We start from the raw sequence: 17,740 nt of genomic DNA, 5'->3' as shown, positions 1-17,740 counted from the left end.
TGTTAAGCAAATCATTGCAATTGATAAGTGAATTAAGTAATTCACTTAATCAATTAAGTAATTAAGCAAATCCAGATTCTACTATTGACTTTGCCTGCCATGGGTTGGCAGAAGCACCACCACCAGATGGATTTGAAACTGGCTGACCAACTGCACTCAATGTGTAGTCCTCCATGGAACTGCAACTACATGGAGGGAACTATGCAATAGAGTACCCCAAGGTTCTGTTTTAGGACCAGTTCTCTTCAAGAGAATTCTCCAGTTCTCTTCAACATTTTCATCAATGATCTGGATGAGGGGATAAATGGGGAACTCATCAAATTTGCAGATGACACCAAGATGGCAGGAATAGCCAACATTCCAGAAGACAGGCTTAAGATACAGAAGCATCTTGACAGACTTGAACATTGGGTGTTATCTAACAAAATGAAATTCAATAGTGAAAAATGTAAGGTTCTACATTTAGGCAACAAAAACAAAAGGCACAAGTACAGAATAGATGGTACCTTGCTCAATAGTAGTAACTGTGAGGGGGATCTTGGAATCCTACTGGACAACCATTTAAATATGAGCCAGCAGTGTGTAAAAAAGCCAACACAGTTCTAGGCTATATAAACAGAGGGATAGAATCAAGATCACCACTTTATAATGCCTTGGCAAGGCCACACTTGGAATACTGCATCCAGTTTTGGTCGCCATGATGTAGAAAAGATGTGGAGACTCTGGAAAGAGTGCAGAGAAGAGCATCAAAGATGATTAGGGGGCTGGAGACTAAAACATATGAAGAACGGTTGCAGGAACTAGATATGTCTAGTTTAATGGAAAGAAGGACTAGGGGAGACATGATAGTAGTGTTCCAATATCTCAGGGGTTGCCACAAAGAAGAGGGAGTCAAACTATTCTCCAAGGCACCTGAGGGTAGAACAAGAGCTTGCCTCCAGAAGTTGTGAATGCCCCAACACTGGAACTCTTTAAGAAGATGTTGAATAGCCATTTGTCTGAAATGGTATAGGGTTCCCTGCCTAGTCAGGGGGTTGGACTAAAAGACCTCCAAGGTCCCTTCAAACACTGTTATTCTATTCTATTTTAAACTGGGAAGATCACACTTGTGATCACAAGATCCAGGATGCTGCAATTGTTGTCAATACATTCAACAGGCACCCAAATGTTGATCATATGACCATAGAGCTACTGCAATGGTTGTTAAGCAAGGAGACCAGCTGCAAGTGACTTCATTTAGTCACATTGTGACTTTGAATGGTAACTAAAGGAATGGTTGTAGATTCAGGACTACCTATAATTTAAGAAAAATAGATGAATAAGATCTACCGTATATCCTAGGAACAATCTAGATATGCAGAGTTTTAGTTTAGTTTACTTTATTATCATTGCACATTGTACAATGAAATTAAATGCCATCTTTAGTGTACATTATAACTATAAAAATAAACACACATCCTTCACATACTATATAATTGAAATTGAAATTAATATTGGACTATACCACAGAATTCAATATAGTTCCTGCCCTTGGATAGTAGCTGTTTTTCAGCCTATTTGTCCTTCTTTGTATTATTCTGTACCATCTGCCAGATGGTAATAGTTAAAAAAAAGAGTTCCCAGGATGAGATGGATCTTTAAGAATGTTTTGAACTTTCTTAAGGCAATGGGAGCTATAAAGCTCTTCCAAAGAGGGGAGAGGGCAACCAATGATCCTCTGGCAGTGGTGGAATTCAGCTAATTTGCACCACTTTGGGAGAACCAGTTGTTAATTTTCTGAGCAGTTTGGTGAACCGGTTGTTGGAAGAAATCATTAGGGCAGAGAACCTGTTGTTAAATTATTTTAACAATTATTTAATTATTTTAAAGACTGTAACCCACCCGAATGGTATGAATGTTGTGCTTTTAATGATGTACATGTCTTATGTGTTAATTGTTTGTTTCCCTCCCTTTTCGAGTTGTAAGCCGCCCTGAGTCCCCCCAGGGAAAAGGGCGGCATATAAATAAATTACTCAAATACTCAAATACTCAAATATTTGAATCCCACCGCTGTCCTCTGGGCAATGACTTTAACTCTCTGGAATGCTGTCCTATCTGCCACTGTGCAATTGGCAAACCATACACAGGTGCAGTTAGTTAAAATACTCTCTATGGTGCAGTGGTAGAAGGTCACCAGCAATTTTTCATTCAGTTGTTGTTTCCTGAGAAGTCTCGGGTAGTATAATCTTTTGATCAGTGCTGCAATGTAAGTGCCTCAGATCAGGTCCTCTTTTAGAAACTTAAAACTTTAAACTAGGTTGAAAAGTAAAAGAAACATCTATGCCAATGGCATCCAGCCTTTTGGGTACCAGGGACTGGTTCTGTGGAGAGAGATTTTTTCCATGGACTGGAGGGTTGTTTCACATGCTGTTTGCATCCCACAGAAAGGGTTTCACTTGTTTGCATGGGCTTGTTTCTGGAATGCCATGGCCCAATGCCAGTCCAGGGACCAGGAATTGGGGATCCTTGATCTATACCAGATCTGATCTATCTATCAGAGATTTAAAAAGGTCTTGCCACAGGTCAGAGGGAAACAATGCATCAAAACCAGACAAGGTCAAGAATGAAAGCAGGTGACGTAATGTTCCATCAAAGTTGAAATAGGAAGGATTATATGCTAGCAAAGGGTTAATATTTGAATATATTACCAATTGACTTTTTTTTGCATCTTGTCTCTCCTTGTAGTCTTTATAAACTTGACCAATTTCTAGTGAAGAAAAGCAAGTATATGACTACATGAATGTGAGTATGATGCTTAAGCAATCTTTATCTGCTATTTTTTCCAGATTAACAAAAACTCCGTCTTCTGTTTCTTCCCTCAAGAATTTCATTGTTGCAGAAGATCTCCACATCACCACTGAATCATTATGTCCACTAATGAATTCTTCTCCTATCCCCAAACAAGACAATGTGACAAACTCTAAGTTGCCCCCATCAAGCCCCAAAGATCTGGATATATACAACAGTGGCTGGTGTCTTTGTTGATGAGCAAAAAAAGGAAAAAAATAGTGATTAAGGAATGCTGGATAGAACAGGAACAGCGTGAGACAGGAAATGTACCATGTTTTTTGGAATATAAGACAAACCTTTTTCCCTCAAAAAAGAAGCTTATAATCTGGGTGTGTTTTATACACTGAATATAGCATTTTTTGCCTCCTGAAACCCCGCCCCTTCACCAAAATGAGCCAAGGTGGCGCAGTGGTTAAATGCAGCACTGCAGGCTACTTCAGCTGACTGCAGTTCGGCTGTTCAAATCTCACCGGCTCAGGGTTGACTCAGCCTTCCATCCTTCCGAGGTGGGTAAAATGAGGACCCAGATTGTTGTTGGGGGCAATATGCTGACTCTGTAAACCGCTTAGAGAGGGCTGAAAGCCCTATGAAGCGGTATATGTCTAACTGCTATTGCTGCTACTTCTATTGCTAAAATGGCTGTGCAGAGCCTGTAGAAGGCTTTCAGAGAGCTGCTGGGGGCTGGGGGAGGCAGAAATAAATGAAAAACAGGGTTTCCCCCCTCAATTTTGCCTCTCCCAGCCCCCAGGAGTACTCTATAAGCCTCCTTAAGGCTATGCGTGCAATTTGTTTGACAAAAAATGGGGTTGTTTTCACAAAAAAGGACCATTTTTTGCTTGTTTTGGAGGGGGCACTCACCAGGAGCAATCTGCAAGCCCCCTAAAGACTATTCATGCCTTTTTTTGAGAAAAAATGTGAAAAACGGGCCATTTTTGGTAGAGTGCAAAAACATTTTTTAAAATTTGCCTCTTCAAAACCTTGGTGCATCTTATACTCTGGTGCGTCTTATACAGCAAAAATATGGTAATTGCAATCTAAGCCAACTAGGAGATATGGAACACCGTAGGTCAAACCAGGTCACATTTTCCACAGATTTATTTGCAAAATTATGGGATGTGGGTTTTATTTTTGTTAGAATTTTGGAATCCAGCTAGGCCACAATCCCTTAGCTTTGATTATCATCATAATTTACCACAGAAGATAACAATATTGACCTAGATTAATTTTAGGTTATAGTATGGAATATAGTGTAACTTTCCTATACTGATAAAATCCAAATTGATTGGGGTTATAATATCTAGAACTCCTATATAGCATGCCCCAAAAGTTGGAAATGCTGGCAGTTGTGGTCTAAACACAGATATGGGGAAGATTAACAATGGTGAACATTTCTGAACCTCCAAGGATGGTCTATAGAAGTGATAACAGACATCAGAATTTTTTTTAAAAAAGTCTCCTGCTGTAAATGGGAGGTGACTCTGTGGTGAGGTGTCCTATGGCCCTATGGTTACAATGCAGTAGTGCAGGTTAATTCTGCTGACTGCCAGCAGTTTGAATGTGACTGGCTGAAGGTTGACTCAGCCTTCCATCTTTCCAAACTTGATAAACTAAGGACCCAGATTGTTAGAGGCAATATGCTGACTGGGTAACCTGCTTAGAGAGGGCTGTAAAACCCTATGAAGTGGTATATAAGTCTAGGTGTTATTGCTATCCAACAGTGGTGGGTTCCGGATCCCCGTGAAACTGGTACGGTGCAACGGGGCCAGACATGCACAACATGAATGTGTGCAGCACACGTGCACACCCACAGAGCATGCATATGCGTATTTACTGCCCACGATGCTCCGCAACACCTCTGTGATGTGCCAGCTTCTTGGCGGAGTGTCGCGCAGGCATTGTACGCTCCGTGTGCAGAAGCCCCGAACAGCTCAAATACAGGTAAGGAGTGCTGGCAGGTGGGTGGGCCCTCTGGAGCAGTGTACCGGAACGGTACCTGGTGCTCCCAGCAGGCAACATATGCCCATACCGGGGCATACCAGTTATCCACCTATAAGTGTTGGGTGGCATACAACTTTCATAAATTATTATAGGTAACCCTTTAATGGTTACTTGAAACAGCCATTCATTTCGCAACCATTCAAAGTTACGATAGCACTGAAAAAAATTACTTACAATCAGTCCTCACATTTTGACCATCGTAGCATCTCCATAGACATAGAATCATGTTTCAGGCAGTTGACAACCAGCATATATTAACAAAAGTTGATCACAAGACCTGAGTCATGTGGTCACCAATTGCAATCTTCCCAGCCAGTTTCCAACAAAAAAAAATCAATGGGATAAGACAGATTTGATTAACAACCTTGTGATTCACTGAACAACTGAGTGATTCGCTTAACAACATAAATTTGGGTGCAACTCATTTAACAACCACCTTGCGTAGAAAAAGAAATTCTGATCCCAACTGTGGTTGTAAGTCAAGTATTGGCTGTATTATCTCGAAGTCCTTTTTATTGTATTCACCAAAGATGTCTTTCAAGCATTTGAATCCATTTATTTTTATTGTTTACTGTAAAAATGTATAGAAAGCTAAAATGGTTAGAAAGATACAATACAAAAAAATACCACCAAAAGGCAAGTAAAATCCATTTCATGGGAGCACAATACATGTGCGTGCACACACACACACACACACACACACACACACACACACACACATATTGGGTTTCTGTCGTGATGGACTCTTGTGACGAGCCGATAGACAGATGATGGAAGCAGTTAGCTTCCTCCCATAATTGGGGCTTACCAGGGGTTGTAAAAAATCTAATAGATACCTTTCACCCTGGCTTTGCTGATAACGGATAAGAGCCTGTGGCCTAATGGCTAAGAAGTTTGCCTAGGATGTAATATAGCCCAGGTTCAAATCCCAGTAAGGGTATGGCTAGCTGATGAGAGCTAAATAGCTTGAAATAGATCTATACTAGTCTCCCTTTATTTATTTATCAGCACAAATAAACACACACACACACACACACACACACACACACACATACACACACACACACACACACACACACACACACACACACACACACACACACAATAGATGAGTGAGTGTCTCAACATCTTTGCTGAAAAATCACAACAGGCTGTTTCAAAAATTTGGAACTAAGGCCAATTGCAAAGTTTTTTAAAAAATACTTATTTAGAATCATAGAGTTAAAATTTCTCCCATTCATGAGGTAATTGAGTGTTTTCCTCTTACTAAAATTTCATATTCAGATGTCTATCCTTGAGAGGAAAAAATGTGATGTTGCAATAGTTGCGTATGCCTTCTTCAAGAATTTGGACTTGCAGGAATTTCTGTTGCTATATATGGTTCAGAAATATATAAAAATCGCTTCGTTTGCCATGGCAACTAGAGAAGACTGACTCTCTTCATTTGTGAACAATTGCAGCACAATTCTCAAAGAAACATCCAGCTAGAATCAGGAATACTTAATGTTCAATCAATAGTCAACTTGTACTTTCTGTTAGGAGCCTTTTTTTCTATTCAGGCCATGTCTCTTACAAGTTCTGGATAGTAAAATTTTATTTACTACGGTTATAGTAAATAATAAGTGGGGTATGATGGCTCAGCGTTTAAAGATGCTGTGTCAGGGTTCCAAGTAATAGAACAAAAGCAATCAAAACTCTGAGGGCTAGAGTTTCCTCAAAGCATGAATTTATTAGGAATGTCATATTGGCACAGTGATGAAAACCGGACTCTGAAAGACTCAAGGTTTTCCTCACCCAAATCAAAACCCAAAGTTCTTGCCCCCAGGTCACATGTCCATTACATGGTCCAATCAGGTCTCAGTCCCAACTCAGGCTGGCTTTTGTCCACGCCCCTCCACCTGGTACAGCGTTCTTGGCTTCCATGGGAAAGAATATTATTTTGGCTACGCATCCCCCAGCTATCTCTATCTTCCCCCCTCACGTTCCCACAGCCCCAAACAGCCTTGCTGTGGCAGCCCTGAAGATGCTCCCAACACAGCTTCAGGGCTGACATGCTGAGCCTGTCAGCTGGAAAGCTGACAGTGAGTTTCCATTACGTGCTCCTGCTCCTGCCCACCCAGCACTTCTAAAGCATGCAAATGTGAGTAGATAAATAGGTACCACTTCATTGGGAAGGTAACAGTGTTCCCTGCACATAGTCATACTGGCCACATGACTATGGAAGCATCTTTGGACAACACGGGTCAGCTAAGAAAAAGAGATGAACACTCGAGTTATACATGACTGTATAGGGAAATGTTTACCTTTACCTTTTTATAGTAAATAAAAAAGTAGCAGGCAAAACTGGCTTTTATTTCTAGAATTTGTTGAATTGCCATTGAGAAATCATCCCCACATCAGTCTGATGTGATCCAAAGTATATCTGGCAAAGTACCTTCCAACAGAAACATTTTTGTGTCACTAATACTTACAAAATGCTTGTTGTACACATGAGTTTATTCTCAAATAGTATATATGTTTCTGATTTGATTTAGTTTCTTACCTATAATTTCCTTGGAAAACACTGAGCATTGGAAGCAATGTAAATTTGATTGCCTAGTCGTCCAGGTGTATGGATTGTGACCAAAGAGGTTAGGTTCTCCTTTTCTTGATCCACAAATTAGGACGGAGGGTGTCATTTTGTATCATAACATCATATCACAAATAACATCATGTAGGTACTTGTACGATGACACAAAAAGAGACAAGGATGCAGTTCTTATCATTTGTAAAACGAAATCATAATCTATGTGCTGCAATGTTGATGTCATTGTGACTTTTAGAATAATAGAGTTGGAAGGGGCCTTGAAGGACTTTCAGTCCAACCTCTGCTCAAGCAGGAGACCCTATACCTCTTCAGACAAATGACCATCCAGTCTTTTTTTGAAACCTTCGGAGATGGAGCATCCTTAACTTCTGAAGACAAACTATACCATTGGTTGATTGCTCTCACCATTAGGAAATTTCTCCTTAGTTCTAGGTTGCTTCTTTCCTTGGTTAATTCCAACCATTGTTTCTTGTCTTGCCTTCTGTTGCTTTTTACTGGACACTCATGGAAACATCACCTTGCACTGACTATGTTCAGATCTTACCAGAGGTGGGTTGCTCCCAGTTTGGCCCAATTCAGCCGAACTGGTAATGAAATTCAGGTTTGGGTCGCAGAACCAGCAGCGACCTAAGCCTGCCATGCCCCCGAACCGTTTCCCTCGCTGCCATTGGGCTGCCACCATTTTGAATTTTAGTAACTGTGTATGCGCAGTTCACTGTAAATTGTTCTGTGCATGCGCAAAAATGTTGAACAGCACAGGTGCATGCAGTGAACCGCTAGTAAAATTGGCAGAAACTCACCCCTGAATCTAACCATGGTATTCAATAGCTGGACTCTCCCTTCCTTTCCTGAGTGACATCACTCAGTTTATTTGGCAAGTTTGGGGTGAAGGAAACTATACATGTTCTTTTCCCTTCAAAACATTGTGACTGTGATTCTGTTCTAGTCTCCATTGATTGGGAGAAATCCATTGTCATTCTCAAGTTGACTGTATATCATACAGTTCAGATCTTGGTGATTAATCCCTTCTTGGTTAGTTTAATTCAGAAAAAGTCCCCAGCAAACTCTGGATGGCTCTCCTATTTTGCAGAGATCAGAGAAGAAATCATTTTTCCCAAGTTGTATCTGTCTTGTGTAAAGAGGATTTGTACAAGGAAGTCCCTCATGTAAAGAGTATTGAAAAATTGTTCTAAAGGATGAAAGCTCATTTAATGATGTGACCCAGAAAATCTTTTAAACAAACCGCATGGGTGTAGCAAACAATTCAACTTCAAGTAACAAGGCCATAAGTAACAATAACAATGACTGAAGTTAGAGAAAACATAGCTGGGATTCAGTTGGTCCTACTTACAGCAATGAGGATAAAGTTTATGGTGAAAATCAAAATACAGAGTTATTTTGGGTGACCCAAGTGTTTACAGCACAATTTGATTTGTCAACAAAACTTACATCTCAGCCTTAAAATCTTTGATTCTGTCTCTTGGATGACAGATCTTTCAGAAGAATAGAAGTTCCACTTAAGATGATGTATCATGGCTTATTTACAAACACAAGTCCTTTTCCTTAGCTCTTTTATTATAATGTCATTAAGACTAAATACAACAGCAACTTGTGCATAGAAAAGCAATTACTGTATTATGAATCAAAGGAGAGCTTACATTAAAGATTCCCTTTCATACAATCCCATTGGCTTTCAGCATCAGAGCAGGAACACAATTATAAATATAGAAAATGAATAAAAAGGGGCTTTGGCACATATATTTGGTTTGTAAATCCGAATCTATGATAATGTCTGCATAGTTTTTGTAACGTAACCCACAATTCTAGATATCGTGAAAATGCTATCCGGCTGCTTGTCCAATAACAAAAAGAAAAGAAAAATTCTGAAGAAGTAGGAATGGCAGTCAAGTGGAAAAATAACTCACCATGTATCTCTCTGTAAAAAATCACAGAAAAGACAGCATGATCGCCCCCACCCACACAAACAGGAAAGACACCAGAATATAAACTGAGAGCAAAAAGCACTTCTTACTAGCACCAATGATGTTACTTAGTTAGGGTAATGAAACATCTGCAAGAAAACAAGCAAACTCAGAAAACACCAACCACCCCTCACAACATGACCAATCATTTTACAATTGTGCACAGGTAGTCCTCAACTTATAACTACAACTGAGCCAAAAAATCCTGTTGCTAAGTGAGACAGTTTTCAAGTGGGTTTTGTCCGACTTATCAATCTTTCTAGCCACAATTGTTAAATGAATCACTGCAGTTATTAAATTAGCAACACAGTTGTTAAGTGAATCTGGCTTCCCCATTGACTTTGATCTCAGAAGGCTGCAGGAAGGGATTATACATGAAACATGTATAAGACATTAAACCATCAAAATATGAGTCAGTTGCCAAGTATCTGAATTTTGATTACATGGCCATGGGAATGCTGCAATGGTTGTAAGTGTGAAAAATGGTTGTAAATCACATTTTCAGTACTGCTGTAATCTCAGTCACTAAATGAACTGTTGTAAATTGAGGATTACCTGTATTAAAACAAGCCCTGGGTAGTGTCTTCTGGTCCTTGGCTACTGTTAATATAACGGAACTTTTATATATGTTAATAGTGATGAGAATTTTATAAGCACAAAGATGGAAAGACACATCAATTCTACAATGGAAGAATGGATGGTGAAGGAGATGGAATTGGCGAAAATGTTAATATTGACTGTTTAATTTAAAGAGAAGAATTTATTTAGTCATGTTTTCATTTGGAAATCCTTTGTGGTCTTTATCCTTGAAACAGAAAAAGAAATGAAACTTTTAGGTTGACTTTGTTGTTATAAAAATGGTTGAAATGGTTTTGTTATGGGACAAGCAGTCTAGTCCCATGTACTTAAACTAGAAATGTAAAACAAAAAGTTGAGCTTGTAACTTTTATTTTATTCTGTAATTCTGGGGGGGGGGGAATGGAGGTCACTGCTTTTTAAGTCATTGAACCTTTTCTTTTCTATCTTTCTTGGTGCTTTTTTCTATTTGCATTTTATTTTTAAAAAAAAGATATTTAGCCTATTTATTGCATATAAGCATTATGTGAACATTTGTCAAAATCCAATTGATAGCAGCTTCTGTCCAATGGCCCAGAGCCAAACCAAAAGAAAATATTTAAATTTTAATCAATAGGTAACTTTGAGTAGCAGAAGTTCAGTCCATCCTCTCCAATCAAAAGTGTGGCTTCCTAGCAATTTGAAAGAGATGTCTGAAAAATGTCGGTGTCATTCTTGAAGCCATGATAAAAAAAACAAAAAAGTTGATTTGGGCCAGTGTTTCTTTTTTTTACAAAGACCATTATTGTTGCGCTCGTAACTTTTAGAAAAACTGTTCCTGTTTAATCATTTCAGGAAATTTCCATTGCAGAATAAGAAAAACTTATTTATTGCAAGACATGGGGACAAGAGTATCTGTCAAAAGCCATGACTTCATACCAAGGAAAAGAGTAAAAGAATTGGAAGGCACTTTGGAAGTCAAGCAGGGTGTCAAACTGAAGGCCTCCGGGCTGGATCCGGCTCATGGTTGGTTAGATCTGAGCTGCAGGGCCACCATGAAAACAACAAAGGACTCACCCACAGTGCCTCTGCCAGTGAAAACTGATCTTGGGAGGGCCGTGTGCAGTTCCCCAAGCTTTGTTTTCATTGACAGCGGGGTGCAGGAAACTGTTGCAGCTGAAAACGATGCTCGGAGCCCATTTTCACTGGCAGAACACTTGGGCCACCATAGGTGCCCACAACACAAGTGATGTCAATCTGGCCACACCCATCCTGGCCGCACCCACTCCAGCCTCCTAAGGTCAAACACAACCCTGATGAGGCCCTCAATGAAATCGAGTTTGACACCCTCGCTCTATACCATCTCAGATAAATTGTTGTCCAATCGCTTCTTAAAAACCTCTTTTGAGTGACAAAAATAGTCCCAAAGACCTGCTGAATTATTTTGACTGATAATATGGTATTACTGATCCAAACTTCATTTCTTCCTGAAACCTGAAATGCCACACCTCAGTATTAAAAGATATTTGACCTTTCAATAAGGTTTCCATCTATATTCATTTGGTTAGTCTTGGTCTTTTAGCAAGACCATAATTTTTGTCTTCAGAAAATTTAACCAATAAGTGGTGCAGAATCCTGCTGATTAATTTTACAGAAATTGTTCAACTGAAAGTAAATTCTCCTTTCATTCTATTCTCTTAGTTTCTGTTTTACCTGGAGCCCTGGTGGCTTTAACAGTGGTTAAAGTGCAGTATTTGCAAACAAACTCTGCCCACAGCCTGGAGTTTGATCCTGATGGGGCTCAAGGTTTTACAATCAACCAATGGAATTGTCAGGGTTCCAAGTAACAGCCCCAGCAGAAGTAAAACTCCAAGGCAGCCATTCTCCTCAAAGTTCCATCTTATTAGAGATCTCATATTGGTACATATGGGAAAACCCAAATATGAAAGGTGTCTGGGTTTTCCCCATCCAGATCAGGATCAAAATTCCTTCCCATGTACCTACATGTCCATCACATGGTCCATTCATATCCCTGTCCCAACTGAGTTTCTTTCCAGTCATGCCTCTCCATGTGCAGACTGAACATCCTTGACTCCCAGGTAAAAGAATGTTGTTATGGCTATACATTTCACCCTGTCTCCATTAAACCTCCCTCCAGTTTCCCACAGCATGCCCATCCACTAAGAGTGGCAGCCCTGAACATCCAAAGTAAAAGATGGCCTCCAGGGCTGACAGCAATAGCTTGCCTTCAGAAGTTGTGGTAGCCAGCTGCACTTCTGGGTTCCGTCACACACATTCATGCCGGACAGCTGCTCTCTTCCAGTTTCTGGTATGTGCATACGTGACAGACAACTGGTCTTCAGACCAGCTGGTATGTGCACATGCATGCACCAGAACCCAGAAGAGCAGATGGCCAATGCACATGCATTTTGGACCAGCTGTCCAGTGTACATGTGTACAACGGACCATGGAAGAGCAGCTGGCGATGGTGTGTCCACAGACAGTGCTCTGCATGCCATTTCTAGCATGTGTGCATAGGTTCATCATCACAGATATAGGGTCTCCTGGTCAAGCAAGGTGTTGGACAAGAAGACCTCTGAGGTCCCTTCCAGTTCTACGTTGAATCAGACTTCCATCCTTCTGAGGTTGCTATAACGAGGACCCAGATTGTTGGGAATAATATGCAAAAAATGCTTACATTGAAAACTGCTGAAAAAGGATATAAAATGCAATGGGGCAGTACAGGGGTGAAATCCCCCTGGTTCGGCCCGGTTCAGCCGAACTAGGGACAATTTTCCTTGGTTCTACAAACTGGTAGTAAAAAAAAACCTTCCAAGGATCGTGTGACTCAGCTGTGAGCCACGTGATCATCGGAAGCTTTCCCCCACTTTTTAAAGCACTTTTTCCTGCCGGTTCGAGTGAGTAGGCAGGAAAAAAAATGTTTTAAAAAGTTTAAAAAATAGTTGAAAATGAAAAAAAGTTGGCCACACTCACTCAGTCACATGAGCCACCTCCACCAAGCCATGCCCACAGAACCGGGGGGGGGGGAGGGAATTAGATTTCAACACTGGGGCAGTATATAAGTCTAAATGCTATTTTAAAAGATGAATTCACCTTCTTGATCCATGCACAGACATCCAGGTAGAGATGAGAGTGGCAAATGCTGAAACTTACATCACAATTTTCATATGCTCCAACTAGGGGTGGGTTCTGGAAGAGACTACTGCTGGTTCGCTCAGGGATGCACAGTACAACTAAAATTGCTCTGTGCATGTGCAGAAGCAAAAAACAAGATGGCAGAGCCTATGGAGCCCCCCAGGAGAACTAGTTTAGTGGGTGCGGCAGGCCCACACCTGCCAGTTCCAATTACCCAGGCTGCCAAGCTACTACTGGTTTGCCAGAACCGGTCCGAACTGGTAGGAACCCACCACTGGCTCAAATACTAGAAGCTTTTAAAAAGAGATTGGACAACCATTTGTATGACATGGTATAGAGTTCCTGCCTGAGCAGATGGTTGGGCTAGAAGAGTTCAAGGTTCCTCCCAACTCTGTTATTCCATTATTCAGTTAAATCATGGCTTCAGCAGGCATCCGTGTCCCCATGAATGTGCACAACACCTCAAGCAATGAAAGTGTCCCTGTTTTGTCATTTTAAAGACAGCATTTTTAAATATCAGCCCATGTTCAACATCACTTGTATTTCAGTAGACATTAGAACTTCAGAGAACTGTCAAAATAATTCTTACAATTCAGTGAATTTCCAGCAACTCAGTTCTGATGGGATGAGTGTCATTTCCATTTAGCCAAGGCTGATTTCAGGAAGCTTCCTCTGTTACCCTATCATAAGTAGAAGTTTGATAAGAAATTTGTATTAATGCATTGCCAAATATTTGAAGGTTTGCTAATATATGGTTGCACCTGTTGGATTAGATCCAGGCTTAGTCCTGGTTGAAGTAAAAATACTTTAAAAATGGAATGACTTGCCATTGAAAAATTAAGTCTCATTCAGCTATATTTAACTAAACTTGAACTAATTTCATTTGCCAGTATCTTTAATTTATCAGCTCTTGCTCCATTGCTTTTAATAAACAAATTGTTCTACAGTTATTACCTAATGAAAGCGCTCTGATGTTTGTAGCATTTAAATCTTTTTTTATTCCATCTTTTTTCCACTTAGTGAAAACCCCAATAAATTAATTTATATTCTAAAGAAGTTGTTGCCTGTTATTTGCTTGGTTTCAACAGCCACTATTTGCCAGACACCTCCAGCCAATTTGGCCAAAGGCAACAATTTCTTTGATATTATAATCCCAAATATTTGAAGAACACCAAATTACCCTGATATGAATATTGCGTGAAAACCTCACCAATTCTGTGAAATAGGTTTGGGTTCAAGAAAACCATCAATCAACAACTATCCAAAAAAGGTTTGCGTTTGAACAGAAAGGTGAATCCATCTTTTGCTTATTGCATTAAACAAGAACCCTGATAACCATTAGATGGCAACAAAGAGGTCCAGAAATGTCCTTATACTGCCATCTAGGAGGCATCTCAGTTTTGCAGCCTATATATAATACATCTAATCTCCTTCTCCAATCAATACTTTACGAGGTACACTATAATGGCCTCTTTTATTCATAGTGCATGAAGCTTTGCTTGCTGATATAATTACTGTCATTTTAAAGGATAGCAGAACAGTTTGCTTTGCTTTGTTTCCAATCAATCCATTACCCCTTTCCTCCCATGTTCTTCTCTTTTTTTTCTCAGTCTGGACCCTGGGAGATCAAACAGCTCTACATGCCAACTGCTATTTCTGGTTTTTTTTTCTTCTTCACAGAAATGACATTATTAGTTCATGAATAAGCAGCTCACAATCAGTCCCTTGTGCCATTGATTTCAGATAGCAGAACTATTCCTACTGTTGCTGTATTAGCTATGTATCTCAGCAATAGAGCTTTATAGGTGCACAGGCCACAGGAGTTTGGTGCTACGGTACATCCAAACACACAGCCCAGTTATGCTAAAGAATTAAACTCAATCTTTATGTAATTGCAAAAGTTTGTCTTAGACTGCTTTGAAAGTGGAAATTTATTATATATGGTTGTGGTCAATATGCTGACTCTGTAAACTGTTTAGAGAAGGCTATAAAGCACTGTGAAGTGGTATATAAATCAAAGTACTATTGCTGTACAGCTAGAAACCTATTTAATATGGTTGCGGAGGTATATGTACAGGGGTGGGTTTCGACCGGTTCGCACCGGTCCCTGCGATCCGGTTGGTCGCCGAACCCGGAAGTAAGTAACTTCCGGGAAGGGCAAAGCCCCCCCCCCGCGCCCGCGCACGCCCACACACCCGCGGCCACTCCTTACCCGGTTTTTCCAAATTTTGTGCTTTCCACGCATGCGCAGAACGCCTGCGCGATCCTCCAGGAGCAGCTGGAGCATCGCGCAGACGCTAGTACGCATGCACGCACTGCGTGCGTGCGCGAGGATGCCGCCGGCCTCGTTCCAACCGATCCGGTTGGAACGGGGTGAGAAACCCACCCCTGTATATGTAGAGGGGTCAAGATTGTCCCAAGATTGTCTCCTCATCCAAGAAGCTTCTTCAATTCTGACAGGATAATGGGGAATAGAAGGATTTATATTCCTTGCAGACATCTGGTCATTTGCATCTTTTTAGATGGTTGTTAAAGCACTTGGAGGTTTATCTATGTTGTCAGGGTCATTTGAGTAGTGATCCTGGTTCCTGTAATCTGCATTTTTTTCTCTATACCACTCAGGCGATTCTGAGGACACAGATAAACCTCCAAGTGCATCCTCTAAAAGGATGCAAATGACTAGCTGTCTGCAAGGAATATAAATCATTGCATTCCCCACTACCTTGTCAGAGCTGAAGAAGCTTCTTGGCTTTTGAAGAAATGTCTTCAAAAGAAAAGAAAAAAAACAAGGAAGTCCAGTTGCCTCCTGAAAAAGCACCTTTGGGACAATCATGACCTGGATGACTGAGAATCTCTACAGATTTTTATGGGTCAAGATTGCATCTAACATTTTTAAGTACATCATTCATGTGATCATTATTGCCACATTGATCTTTTTGATCACATGCCCCACGCTTTATAGTTATGAACTGTATTTTCTTAAATGCTAGTATAGTTAGTACTCTACTTATGAGTGCAATTGTGAGAAAATTATCATAGCTAAGGAAAATGGTTGTTAGCCTGGGTTTTTATTACTCTTTTGCAACAGCTAAGCAAAACACTGCAGTTGTTAAACGAAGCACGTGGTGTTGGTGGTATTTTTAATAGTGGAGGTTTTCAGGAAAAGATTGGACCAAGTTTGACGGGGATAGTATGAGGTCTCCTGCCTTGAGCAGGGGGTTGGACTGGAAGACCTCCAAGATGCCTTCCAGCCTTATGATTCTATGTTCTATGCTAGGAGTGTCAAATTCAAGGTCTGTGGACTGGATCTGGCCCATGGGGTGCTGAGATCTGGCCCACGGTGCTGCCCTGCAAACACGAAGAATCAGCAAAAATGGAGCTTGGGAAGATTGTGTATAGTCCCACAAGCTCCATTTCTGCTGGCAGAGAGCTGGAGAAGGGCATCACAGCCAAAAATGGAGCCCGGGGGGGATTCATTCAGCCCCCCATCTTTGTTTTCGCTGGCAGAGTGCTAACAAACTACTAGCAAACGTGGATCCCTTCAGCCCTGCCCAGGCCACCACAGGTGCCCCCAACATGAGTAACATTGAGCTGGCCACACCAACCCTGGCCATACCCATCCAGCCCCCAGAGATCAAACACAACCCTGACATGGCCCTGAAATCGAATTTGACACCCCTATTCTATGTTGTTAATCAAATTCAGCTTCCCCCATTGACTTTCCTTCTCCACATCTATCTTGGAAGATCACAAATAGGAATCACATGACCTCGGGATATTGCAACGGTTGCAAGCACACACTAGTGTGCTTGACTTGCACCCCCCCCCCAACCGACATTAATTTTCCAATCACTTCAGGTTTTTGGACCCTGCCCTCTCTGCTGGACTTTGCAGAGGAAAAGATTAAGAACATTAAGACTTCCTCTCTCGTATTAGTACAAGCCTTGTACAAACTTTGCACAGTTGCACAATTTTTAACTTGTATGGGGAGTTCATGGGTTATGTGTGTGATTGAGTGAATGATCCCACTTTTTATTATTATTATTGTATTTTGTGTTTTAACTACTACGTGGGGATTGTTTGAGTAAATAGATATGTACGTTTGAAAGGACTGGGACTACAACCTGGCACCTCCTCCACTGAGTGCTTTGCAGAAGTGTTAGGGAACCCAGGACCACCCCCAGTCCTAGAATGATTGATGTAAATGGCTTGCTGGAGAGAGAGGCGGCTACGGGGGGGAATGGGGGCTACGGACACGGGGGTGAGCCAGAACTTTATGGTCATGATGGGGAGGGGCATGTACAGCGGGAACTTTAGGGCTAGCCATTACTGTGGAAGGAGGGTCCGCTACGTCACAGCGATCCCTCCTTCTGGCTCTATTAGTTCCACTCCAAGGCCAGATGGCGAGAGTTGTCAGGGCCCTGGTCTCAGGTTGTTGTTGTTGTTAAATGCCAGGTCTGTTGTTCACAAGGCTCCCCTCATCCGGGACCTAATTTTAGACGAGGGGGCAGACCTGGCATGTATTACTGAAACCTGGCTGGGCCCGAAGGGAGGAGTCCCCCTCACTGAAATGTGCCCAGAAGGGTTTCAGGTGCTTCACCAGCCGCGACCCCAAAGAAGGGGTGGGGGAGTG

At 41.2% G+C, this 17,740-nt stretch overlaps 1 pseudogene; it reads right to left on the bottom strand.

Moving 5' to 3' along the window:
* The window catches only part of LOC148045773 (uncharacterized), a 39,272-nt pseudogene extending 30,324 nt beyond the window's left edge, over positions 1–8,948 (bottom strand).
* Between the last annotated feature and the right edge of the window lie 8,792 nt (positions 8,949–17,740).

This window comes from Thamnophis sirtalis, unplaced genomic scaffold, assembly GCF_051295495.1.
Source record: "Thamnophis sirtalis isolate CommonGarterSnake01/CBP01778 unplaced genomic scaffold, rThaSir2_p1.2 scaffold_4, whole genome shotgun sequence".
Classification (NCBI taxonomy): Eukaryota; Metazoa; Chordata; class Lepidosauria; order Squamata; family Natricidae; genus Thamnophis; species Thamnophis sirtalis.
This window is presented reverse-complemented; position numbering and strand designations above follow the sequence as displayed.